Source organism: Aptenodytes forsteri, unplaced genomic scaffold, assembly GCF_000699145.1.
Source record: "Aptenodytes forsteri isolate BGI_AS27 unplaced genomic scaffold, ASM69914v1 Scaffold15, whole genome shotgun sequence".
NCBI lineage: Eukaryota > Metazoa > Chordata > Aves > Sphenisciformes > Spheniscidae > Aptenodytes > Aptenodytes forsteri.
Genome location: NW_008795129.1, coordinates 25,149,680 through 25,161,395, shown reverse-complemented (window position 1 = coordinate 25,161,395; position 11,716 = coordinate 25,149,680).

The following is an 11,716-nucleotide window of genomic DNA, read 5'->3' as shown; positions in this document are numbered from 1 at the left end:
AAGGGTCTGAGCCTGCTCTGCCAGAAGGCAGGGGCACAGCCTCCTTCCATCCCAGCAGCAGCTGGACCTGGTCCCAAACACAGAAAAATAATACCAGTTCACACCCACACACTGTGTAAGAAGACTACTTCTCTGAGGGGCTGCAGAGTATATTTCATTCGCCTTGTTATGAGAATAACCTGACTACTGGAAGGAAGACAGCATATCCTAGCTCCAATTCTGAACTGTGATTCAGCACCTATTCTCCACTGAACTTCAATCTGTCCATCTACTTAAAAAGGGAGCATATGAACCCGAGCATTAAAGTGTCATTGAAGGGGAATATCATTCTTTGCAGGACAAGCCTTTTAGTTTGGGGTTGTTTGTTTTTTTTTTTTTTGGGGGGGGGAGGGGATTGGTTTTTAAATGTTTTTAAAAGTAAAATACAATACAAACATTTTCCATAAATGTACTTTTATAAAAGGAATGTCTTCAAAGTGATCCCACCACAAATTTTACTAACAGATAACTATCAACACATCCCACCGTCTGCTGTCCCATTGACCTTGAATCATCAGCCTCTATTTCTTGGCCATAACAAAACACACCTACAGAGAGCAGTAAATGAGGATATGCTATTTCCTGTAATGCAGCCCAGACACCCGAAAACCACTTGAACCATGTCAGGCCTTTACTTTCTGTTTACTACAAAGGCGATGTTTCCGTTATCAGTCATACAACGGTTATTATGGGGTTTAGCACTACAGGTGAAAGCCCAGGGATGAGGACGAGAATGCGTTATTCACTTTCCAGGCAGAACACATGTATTTTAGGGAAGTAACTGTCACGCATCTGAGTCACTGACAGCTTCAGAAACATATTTTGCAAGCAGCTTAATAAAAATCAAGCCTGATGGACCCAATCAGTGATGAGGATATTAATTACTTGGATGCAACAAGGGTTGAGAGCAGCGGGACAGAGCATTGGCAGAGCTCCTGCGGGACAACCGCACACCAACACCGTGAAAAACATTACTGCACATTGAGCAATACGTTAAATGAATAAGCAGAAATCCACCAACCTTTCAACATGTCTTTGCATAATAACATCATCATTTAAGATGTTAAAAGCTGGCCAAAGCACTGTTAGATACGAGGCTGTGTCACAGCACAGGACAACAGCTTCCTGCTCAGCTCTAAGAGAACAGGAGAGTCTGGAGGTTCTGAAGAAGGAGACTATGTTTAGCAGAAGTCTTTAAACTTAAGAGTTCGAAATAAATTTGGGTATGAAGGCAAAAATAAAGGCATATAACACACCTCCAAAAACTGGTACACAGCTGTGAATGCATGTCTAGCTGAAAAACTGACAAACCATTGCTTCCCCTGGCCCCGGCCCCTTGACAGCTGGGCATATTTCTGCAACCACCGTCCGGCAGGATAGTTCCTTCCTTTCCCACGCTCCGGAGCTGGTTCCGATCACAGCTCCCAGCGATGGCAGCGTCCCACGGGGCAGGCAGCCACAGCCCAGCTTTCGGAACGAGGTGTACTGGGGACAAAAGCTCAGGGATGGTCTGCTCCCAAATCACACTGTATCATTTTTAAGGGGCTGAACAGTTTCTCTCCGGAGGGGGCAGATCTCAGCAGACCAGAGCCAGGCTGGATAGGAACAGTGGATTCTTATTTATCTAGCCTCCAAGAAGTCCAAGATGAGCTTTGTCTCCAAAAATACCGAGTCGCTTGCGGGTCCTACCTTGCCATAAGGGCTAAGGTAAATAAATGCACTGTCTCAAAACCCAAAAGATTTTTCTTTTGCTAATCTATTGCTGGAAAAGCAAGCACTGCGTACCTTTCATCTCATTTTGCAAGCAGGGTAATTTCTCTTCTAAAAGAATAAAAATCACAGCTCTCCCCCAGAGGGAATTTTCTAACATAATCTTTTTTCTCCTTTCAGCATTTCATAACCAGGCACATTTAAGTCCAATTTCAGTAAAAGTACACAGAGCAAAACTGTTCTTAAAGAACACTTTCAGCACCAAAGCATCCTGAATAGTATTACTGAAAACTGTAGTACTGTATGGATTACAGGGGCAGGCTGGAGATACACCAGCAGCTATTCCCAGGCTCTGTGCTCTCATCTTCTGACAGTCCCTGTGTTTATGTTCTCTTTTATACAATCCCCAAAGAGGAACAGAAGGTACCTCTGTTTCCCACAGAGGCTGACAGCTATGAAAATATCAATTGCAGTCAAGTATCAGTTAGAAAGCGCAATGCCCCAAAGAAGTCAGTATATTATCAGGGAACAGTACAGTGCAAGCTGTTTCCAACTTTGCCAGCAGTACTTTCACACCAGTTTTCTCTCCTTCTAAGATACAGAAGATGTCACTGCAGGATCTTTTCTCGCCATATTTTTTAAAGCAAAACCAACATCAGGAATATAGACATTACAGCTGCTAAAACTGATGTGAAAGAGCCTGGTAGATGAGGAAGGACTGAGTACCAAAAAAAAAAAACCACCCACCTCTAAAAGATATTGTGCACAGTTAACCTGCTAAAATTTATTATATTTAAATATAACATTACCAGAGGAAAAAGCAGTATGCACACCCACTGGTGGGACAGCAGCAGACCGGCAGAACTGAGCCTGAAGATGTTAACTGTACACAGAGCTACACTAAACAAAAGATGTAATCTCTTTTGGAAGGCATTAAGCTTTCATTTCAAAGAATAAACTGCTAACCAAGGACCTTTGGAAATGTAAACACTGTTTACAGAGAAAGTTTCAAGGATTCAGTGATTTCTAAAGAAAATTATTCAAGTTTCTTCCTCTGAAGATCCTGGTAAATGAGGCCAAATTCCAAGGGCAAACAGTTTGATCTAGTAGAGCAATTTTCAAGCTTTTTCAGTACAAATTACAACTCAATCAAGTCACACATACACATAACTTCTAAATAACTTCTGCAGTTTGCTAGTCAAAGATATTAAAGAAAGAAATAGTGAAGAATCTGACTGCCAAGAGTTCTCCTGCACATCATTCTGTATCCTAGGCCAAGCCATGTTGTGCTCAGGTGAAAGAGAGGGACTTACAGTGCAATAGCAACAAGTCTCCTTGAAAAAAATCACACATTATGATAGTACCAATTATCTCAGCATAACATCTTCCTAAGTTTGTTTTTAATAGTTTAAACCAAGTAATGCAAACAGGTCATTATTTAAATATAGTTCCCTGTTTCCACCTTTTCCTTTCCTCCCCGCCTTCCCAGAAATATTTAAGTCACTAAAATTTCCTCTCCCCCCAGTTCTGCCGGGAACCAGAGAAGTGCGGGAGGTAGGAGGTTAGCCTGTGAAAAACAGATTAGAATTAAGTGTTGTATCTGTGGCCTTGAAATGTGCCCTCAGCTGAGTTTTTAATTTGGCTTTTCAGGATTGATCAGCACATGTGTAATTTAAAAGCAATTTGAAGCAGCAAGCTAGGTAGTTTGACTTAATGAGCTTTTGACAACTGCAAACAAAATGATAATGTGAACCCATTTAAACTCATCCCTATATTTAACAGGAAAAGCATACATCATTTTAACTTGGTTATACAAAGCATGTTCTTCTGCAATATGAAAGCTATTTTACCACAATCTTGCTCTCAGTAGCAATTTGCAAACTTTGTCCAATTGTACCAGATTAGTAAAAACACAGGCAGCAGATAAATTAATATTGTTGAGTAATTAAACATTTTAAGTAACATTGTGCGGTGTGATGGAATACATTCATGAAACCCAAATCTAAATTAAAAAACTCAGAAAGTACCTGAGACATCTAAACCTGTAGAACACAGGATACAAACATTATTAACTGCTTGTTTGAATCAACAGCCTACTACTCATGAAAAAGCACAGCACTGTAGCTCAAGCAATATACAGCATATTACAGCAGAAACTAAGGCTAGGAATGCAAAGAAAAATAATCATCAAAGGACAAACAGCAAAGGACAACAAGATTAAAGGGCAAAAGACAATAAAAATGGAATTTACTAAAAGAAATAGTAAGCAAGGTGAAGCAAGGGTTAACAGATATATTTGTATTGGACAAGATTGGTTTTGTTTGCTTGTTTTTTAATTTGCACTGTTAGTTTGGAATTCAGTTGAGAAACAGCTACAGGTAAAGAAATCACTATGTTCAGCAATAAAATCTGTTAGGAAAAAAATAATTTTAAGTACACTTTGAAAGGTTCACACTCTTCTAACCAGAGTCTTACAGCACTGGAAGTCTAAAAATTGCAACTGAAGCACACTAGGAGCAAGAGCAGACCTAGCACTACTCAGGCAAGTAGACAAGAGAGCATCCTAATAAGTTATGGTAAATTCTCTGCAGTTTTTACGCACAGATATGCTTACAAATTGCCACATTATACCAAAAATAAATTCAAAGACGGAAAGCTTGGTTGAAAAGTTAATTGCCCCTCTAAGAAACAAATTAAAATGCATCTATGTAGTAGTGAAAACTGCTCTGAAGCTAAAGAATTACAGCTCTTGGTAAGGAAATATTTACAGATCCTTTGTCAAATATACTGAAAACAAGAGGGTCTTTAACCACAAATTCTCATTGTTGGCTTCAAGTCGTGGTTACATGGGCTTTCTCTCATTCGCCAAAGAGTTATCTTTTGTTTCTGATAAAAATTTTCATTAAAAGAACCAAGGGAGGTAACAAATTATGGGAGCAAATGCCAAGATAAAAGAAGACATAGCATGAACCTCATGGAGTGTGGTCCCACCCTTGGGAACACATAGACAGGACACCAGCAGACCATGGGGTACCGTGACCTTTAGGTGGCAAGACCACAGGCCAGGGAAGTACTAGCTCTATACAAACCACCAAACTATTCTGTCCTCATTACAATCCACATTACACCACATCCACAGGAAAGTGATGTTTAAAAGCATCGTGCTCCCGTAATTCTTCTCAGTCTTTGGTTATGCTGGCTGATAATCAAAATTACTCTGCTAGTCTTCAAACAGTCCCTTGCAAGGGGCACCATCACGAACTACAGCAGCGCTCCATTTTATCTAAGCTTTCTTTAACAGTTATTTCAGATGAAAAAGATATTGATTCTACTGAAAAGAAAGAAAACTGAAGAACCACAACAATTAAAGAAAAACCCAACCACCAGGAAACCTGAAATGAATTGGTCTCAAAAGAGTAAGATCTTGTCATGAATGTGGAGTTGCATATTTCATTCTGAATTATCCTTTAATGCCTCCAGAGCAACAAAACCTAGAAGGAGGAGACTTCTTAGTTCATCTAACTCCCTTGCTTTGGCAGAAAAGTTTATCCTCCAATTTATCTAAAAAGATCAGGACAAAAATGAATTAAGTGACACGAGTTAACGCAATTTTCACTTGCTTCCCTTGTAAATCTTCTGCTATTTGCTTATTTGCTTTTTCTTAAAAATTCATACTACTATTTACCCAAAGCATTTTCTAGACTGCATTCTTCCTGGTGATTCTTGATGTTGCTGCATCCTTGTTTGTGTGTGTAACCTTCAGTGAACAGTGGTGCGATTGGTATAGCTTCATCCAGCCACTGGGGCATCCTGGCTCTCCTGCATGAAACAGCTGCCTCTTCTCAACAGCAATAATCCAAAAACTGTCACTTCTGTGGTTCCATCACTCGTCTTCAGTTTGTATCTCATCGCACCTCTACCTGATTTACAGTTCTGGTTTTTTGTTTTACCTGCTCGTATCTCTCATTCTTACCAATAATTATTACTTTACATTAGAAAAACAAAATCTCCGATAACCTAAGTTTTCAGGACTGAGCACTTTTTCCTTTTTACAGCAGGGATAAAAGGGATAGAAAAACCTATGTCTGAGTTGTGCCACATTATCCAGTGACAATAAGTTGTCATTGCAAGCAACAAACTACCCAACAATTTTCTTTCCAGTTTTATTTCTTCCCTTAGCCAGGAAACACCTTTGAACACAGATACATTGCTTCCGCATGGGCAAGCACCAGACCTCTGCGAGCAGCTTTTTACTTTGCCACTTCAACAGTGAGTCACTAGTCAGGAGTCAAAGGAAGAAGGGCACTTTTAGGGCATCGCTGTTCAACAGGAGATGTACTCGGTGAGCAGAGGACAGGGCTGTGCGGAGGCAGCTCTCTCCCTGCCCGACAGACATGGCACCAGGCAGGGCAAGGGCTCCTGTCCGCATGCTGCAGGTGCCAGGACAGACTGTCAGCGAGGCCACTCATCCCCCAACTCACTGCCAGGACTAGGAGGACAGAAAAAAGCAGCCTTTAATGCTACACTTGTTCAGGGAGCTGTTTCACTGGAGATAATCGGTTGGCTGGCTTACTTAGGAAGAAAAATCTGAGCCCACTGCAATCAAGAGACAGTCCAACAGCATCACCCTCTCCTATCAGCAAGAAAATCTCCCATCTATTCTTCCATTTCCCAAAGGCATCCTCCGCAGACAACACAGAGGATTTTGGCAGGCAAAAGGATATCATTGATGGAATTATTACACCTGCGGTAAGTCAACTGAATTAGAAAGCACAATACTGTGCACATGCCTTAAAAACATGTTCCATGTTGTGAATAACTCAAACATAAATCCGGTACAAATACTTCAATAAATTGCTGCTGCTGACTTTCTCCTGATCTCTGTCTTACCAGTATCTCATTTCAGCTCCAGCTTACCCAAGTTTTCTGGTCTGTTGTACATATATATTTAAAAGTTATCTACATTTCAGCAAAAAGTTTGGAATAAATGCAGCCACTTTTTTTTTTTTTAATGTTAACCCTTATAGCATTTGGGATTATACTATACTTATTGTTATCAAACAGAACAAAGACTACACTGGGATGAAACCTCGTGCAGAAGGGCACAGGCAACGAGAAAAAAAAAGATAAGATTACAGTTAAAAAGGATGCAGAAAGCCTGCACAGAGCAGCCTGGTGGCTACAGCCACTTTTCATTCAGCTTGAATTCTGCTGCATCACATCACAAATCAGTTAAAGCAATATCTGAATCATTCTCTAAGACAGCTCTCAACCCATAAAACGAGCATCACATACAAGGTACCCATAAACGATGCTCCACAAAGAATATGTAATTCAAAACTCTTTAATAATGTACCAATTCAATTTACAATACTTTTGATTACAGGGCACCAAATTATATTTTAGGTTACAGAGGGATTCTGCTTTCATTAATATTGTACCAAGAAATCAATAATGAAATGCCTATCAAGAAATAAAGACCTGCTCACTGCAGGCATCACAATGGCAGCCCCCAGGTTTGGCTCCTCCGCTGCTGCTTCCTGGGCCACAAGGATGCGGCGCTGGAAAGCCGCAGCATCCCAGTGTGTGCTGGATGTGGAGCAAGTAACCAAGTTTAAGTTTGCACACATTATTCACCAGGAACACCAAGTAGCACTGTTCTGACGACACTATTTATATATGAATTTAAAAAACCCCAAGTATTTCTTTGAAATGCAGCATACGGCTTACATTCCAGGATCAAGTAAACCGCATGGTTATCTCTAAACTCAAACATGACAATCGTGGTAACAGGCCTTCCAGTTTAAACAAGCAGCAATTTCTTATGCCTCCTTCCATCTACTTTGAACACACCACTCTTGCTAATCCTGACAAAACTCCTAAGAGCCCTTTACACCTTTCAGTAAACTCAAACATGTAACTGTATACTCAGCAATCTCTTCACCTCGCACCCCATTGCTACGTTTTATATAAAAATTAAAATGCCAGCATCATCCTCCCAAACAAGAAGTTTGACTGCGGGCTCCTCGGCTCACAGGTTTGTCTCGCAGAGTGCAGGTCCCTGCTGCTTTCCCCATTCTCTGGGCAGGAACGAGACCCCAGCTTGCCCCCACCTCTGCTCCAGGCAGAGATCAGCCACCACCACTCAGCAGGTCCCTTCTTACCGACCCCCCTGAGGCCAATGGAATAGCACCTTCTAGCAAAAACATCCGTTGTCTTGCTAACTGCTTTTGCTGAGGAATTTTCAGGGTACTTCCAGATACTGAGTCATTCACCTTAATGTTTCTATATAAAAGGAAAGTTTTTTCCACTAAAGCATCCCCATTCATTGCCAATGGCCTTCAAGTGTTCTGATACAACCTTCAGACACAGGATCTCCAGCTGGTGTTAAGCCCTGCCATAAATCTATGCTGAAGAGTATTTTGGAAATAGGGATTGAAATCCAGTATCGCATTTACAAAATGACAGTATCGTTCAAAGGACGTACAAACATAACCCCCAGGTTCTCTATATAATTGAACAATTTCTCCTGCAGAACCTCGCACTCCTTCAGTGAGCAGGGTGGACTGCACTCACATCAGTAAGGCAAACATTCAGTATTCCTTTTTATCTTTCTGTTTTTCATCCTACAGAGCATTCAACACTTGCCTTGGCTCTTTTTGTTCTGCACTACAGTACAACTGACATGCTCCAAAATCTTGGTGAACACATTTACAGGACATCATCAAACATGAAGTAGTATATAAGCACTTTACTGATAACATGTGCAGCTGACCTCTCAGAAAACACCAAGGACAGCTGTGACAAGGCAGCATTGCACCACAGTCTTCCTACAGCTCTTTTTCACTTTGCAGTTTGTCAATCTGTGTTCACCCATTTTTCTTCATGTAACCTCTTAAATGAAAGAGAAAATGGTCACAAAGTACACCGGTCGAAGTACTTCTATAACATGCTCTAAAACTAGTTCAGTCAATAACACAGCTCTGCCGCTTTGGTCCATAAACCACCTGCTCCAAAAAACCAACTTACGGCACAACTTGTCTTAGAGAAGAATCAAAAAGCACACGACACGCACAGTGTGAGGCAGGTGTCTTGCAATCAAGAAGCTTATTTAACGACAGCAAGTTTTGCTATAAGGCACACATCATCCTGTGAGAAAGATGCCAAGAAAATACAAATTTCAAAATCCCTGTAAGCCTTTCCACTTAGGAACGTGCAAGAGCCCACTCGTGCGTGTGCAACGCAAGGACGACAGCTCTGCCTATCCTCTGCTTCAGCTTCATGAGAACCCATGTAGAAGAGGAAAGCCTTACACAGACTTTGAACCTGCAGAATCCCCAAACCATCATCTTCCAGCTTCCAATAATTTCAGCCCACATGGTGCATTTCTGACATTGCCCAGGCCGTATAATCCAGGAGCTGGGAATGTAACGGAGGGCGGGGGAAGGAAAATAAGACCCAAGAAAAACAGGGATTCAAGACAGCTGTTCTGGCAGAGGTCAGCCCTTAACTCATACAGATGAAAAACCTTGATTGAGCTAGATGACAGATAAACATAAACATATGAAGTGGAAAAGGGGAAAGAAAGCAAGATACAAAAGCAAACTAGGACCCAAATGCGCTAAAATTATTGTCTTTGCACCTGCACTTCACAGGTTCAGGATAAATCACTATAGGCCAAAGCAGCATCAGACTGATTTGAGTTATATAAAAACCTCTGTTTTTATTAAAGGTATCTCAGGCAGAGGAAGCTTTTAAACTAAGAATTCTGTTTTTATCTTTTACTTCGAAGAATATATTAAATGCATTTAAGGAATACAGAGTATGTTAGTCAAGGCAGAGCCAGCAAGGATGGCTGGTGTAACACAGCTCCTATATAATTCTTTTATTTGTGAGCAAAGACAGAGCAAATTAAAGGAACCAAACACTACACCCACACCATTTTGTTTCTTGCATTATTTTCTTTCCCTTCTTCTCCCACATTTCTAGAACACCTGATTTTGTCACTTGAGAAAACAAATGTTTTTAGCTTAACTCCCTTCACTCCCCCTAGTCGTCTTGGAGACCTCAGCCAGATGGTCTCTGCTTGTCCCACCTCCATCCTTACCCCCTTCTCTCTCAGGGCACAAGTGCCACCACCCTGCAGCACAAAGCGGAGGCAGGATGCCCTACAAACCCTTGGGTGCCATCGGTAGTAATTAGAGATAGTTAGCCCCATTAGGGACTCCTCTTCTCAAGGCCCAACTTCCACCTCTGGCAAGAACAAGATGGGGCCAGTGCCACCCAGACCACCTCCATCTTCCCACATCAAGACTGAAATGGTTTCATTTGTTACCCAGCAAAGTAAACCGGGAACTTAATGTGCCTCCTGAATGAGGACAGCACATTATATCCACATAAGTCTCTTTAAAATCCCATCTCGAGTTTCCAGCTGAATGTCATTAATTTTCATTAAATATTTTTCTTTTTTTTTTAAAGCCCCAAAGCACAACATGCACAGAAGCTAAAATTGTCACGCACATAATAAATATTTTTCAATTCTCAGCCTCTTTATTTCAACTCTCCAAGTTTTCTCATAGGGTTTATAACATCTTAGGGAAAAAAGTTCGATAAGCGATGTCATTTCTTTCAACTCAGCAGTCTCTACCCCATCCAGACCACACACAGGCAGCAGTTTAGAAGCTACGCAGCTGACCACACAGCAAATCACCTCACTCTATGGAAATAAGCCACAAGGAGAGCAACTTTGCAGAAAAATTTAAAAAAATTAAGAGACACCCTTTCCCAATTAAAAAACACTGATCAATCTCACAGCAGATATCCATTAACCCTTTCTACAACCCACAATTAAAGTGCAAAAAAAAATCCAATGATGGGAAACAGTTAAAAGTTGTCTACATTATCTTTTGTGAGGTTTGTCAACACAATGCCTTTGGTTTTGGAAGTAATAAATTTGATTTTTTTCCATGAAAGCCTCTTTTGATTTCTCCCTCACAGCCTATATAAGGAAAATAGAAAGTTTTTCACCAGCTGCAGGACTTACACCTACCTCCATACAACCAGGTGCTTTCCTTGTCAGCGGCTCTGAGGAGCCCAGAGCCTCACCGGAGGGGCCACCGGAGAGCACAAAGGCAGCACAGGCAGCAGCACCGACGCCGGTTCCTCCAGTGACCCCCTTCCTCCAGGCACCATTTGGTGCCAAATCGCAGTGTTTGCCAGGGCACCGCGCTGTCAGCAGCATGAACCGGCTGGCCAATGTTATTGGAAAACAATAAATGGCACAAATGGAACCGTACGGTTTTTAAACGATGCTAATCTTGCCCAAGGAAGAGTTTGTACACAGCCGTGTCACCCCTCAGTTGTTGGTCCTGTACATCTGAACACTGCATATACCCACAGCCTCGCTCACCTCAGAAAGAGCTGGATGAAAACAGTGTGGATCTGCTGACAGGAAATAAATGGCTTTTCAGAGCTGAAGTTCACAGGCAAGCCCCATCCTGGGGGCCGGGGAAAAGCCTGACAGCTGAGACACCGTGATTCCCAGTTGGGTGGCGTGGAGGCGAGTTAACAGGGATGCCTGTCAGTGGAGCGCCCAATGCTCGGCTGTTCCCTCGGCCCCGATGCTATCTCATGTGTGCCTCGCATGGCTCAGAAACCCAGCCTGCTGTTAAGAGCCCCCCCAGCGAGGAGGCACCCGGCCACCTCGCCTCAACGCGAGGGTGCCCGCTGCCCTCTCGGCTCCCACGGGAACGCGCCCAACCCTCCGGCCTCTCCAGTGGGCTAGCCAGCACGGCATTAATTCCCGAGGATGGGCACCCCACGGAGAAAGGGACACGCGTGTCCCCGCCCGCCTCGGGGACACCCCTGGAGGGCGAGCGCGGCCGCGGGCGGCAGCGCTGGCAGCCAGGGCCGGCTCCGAGAGCCCTGCGGGCAGGAGCACGCAAACGCCGGTCGCCTCCCGCCGCGC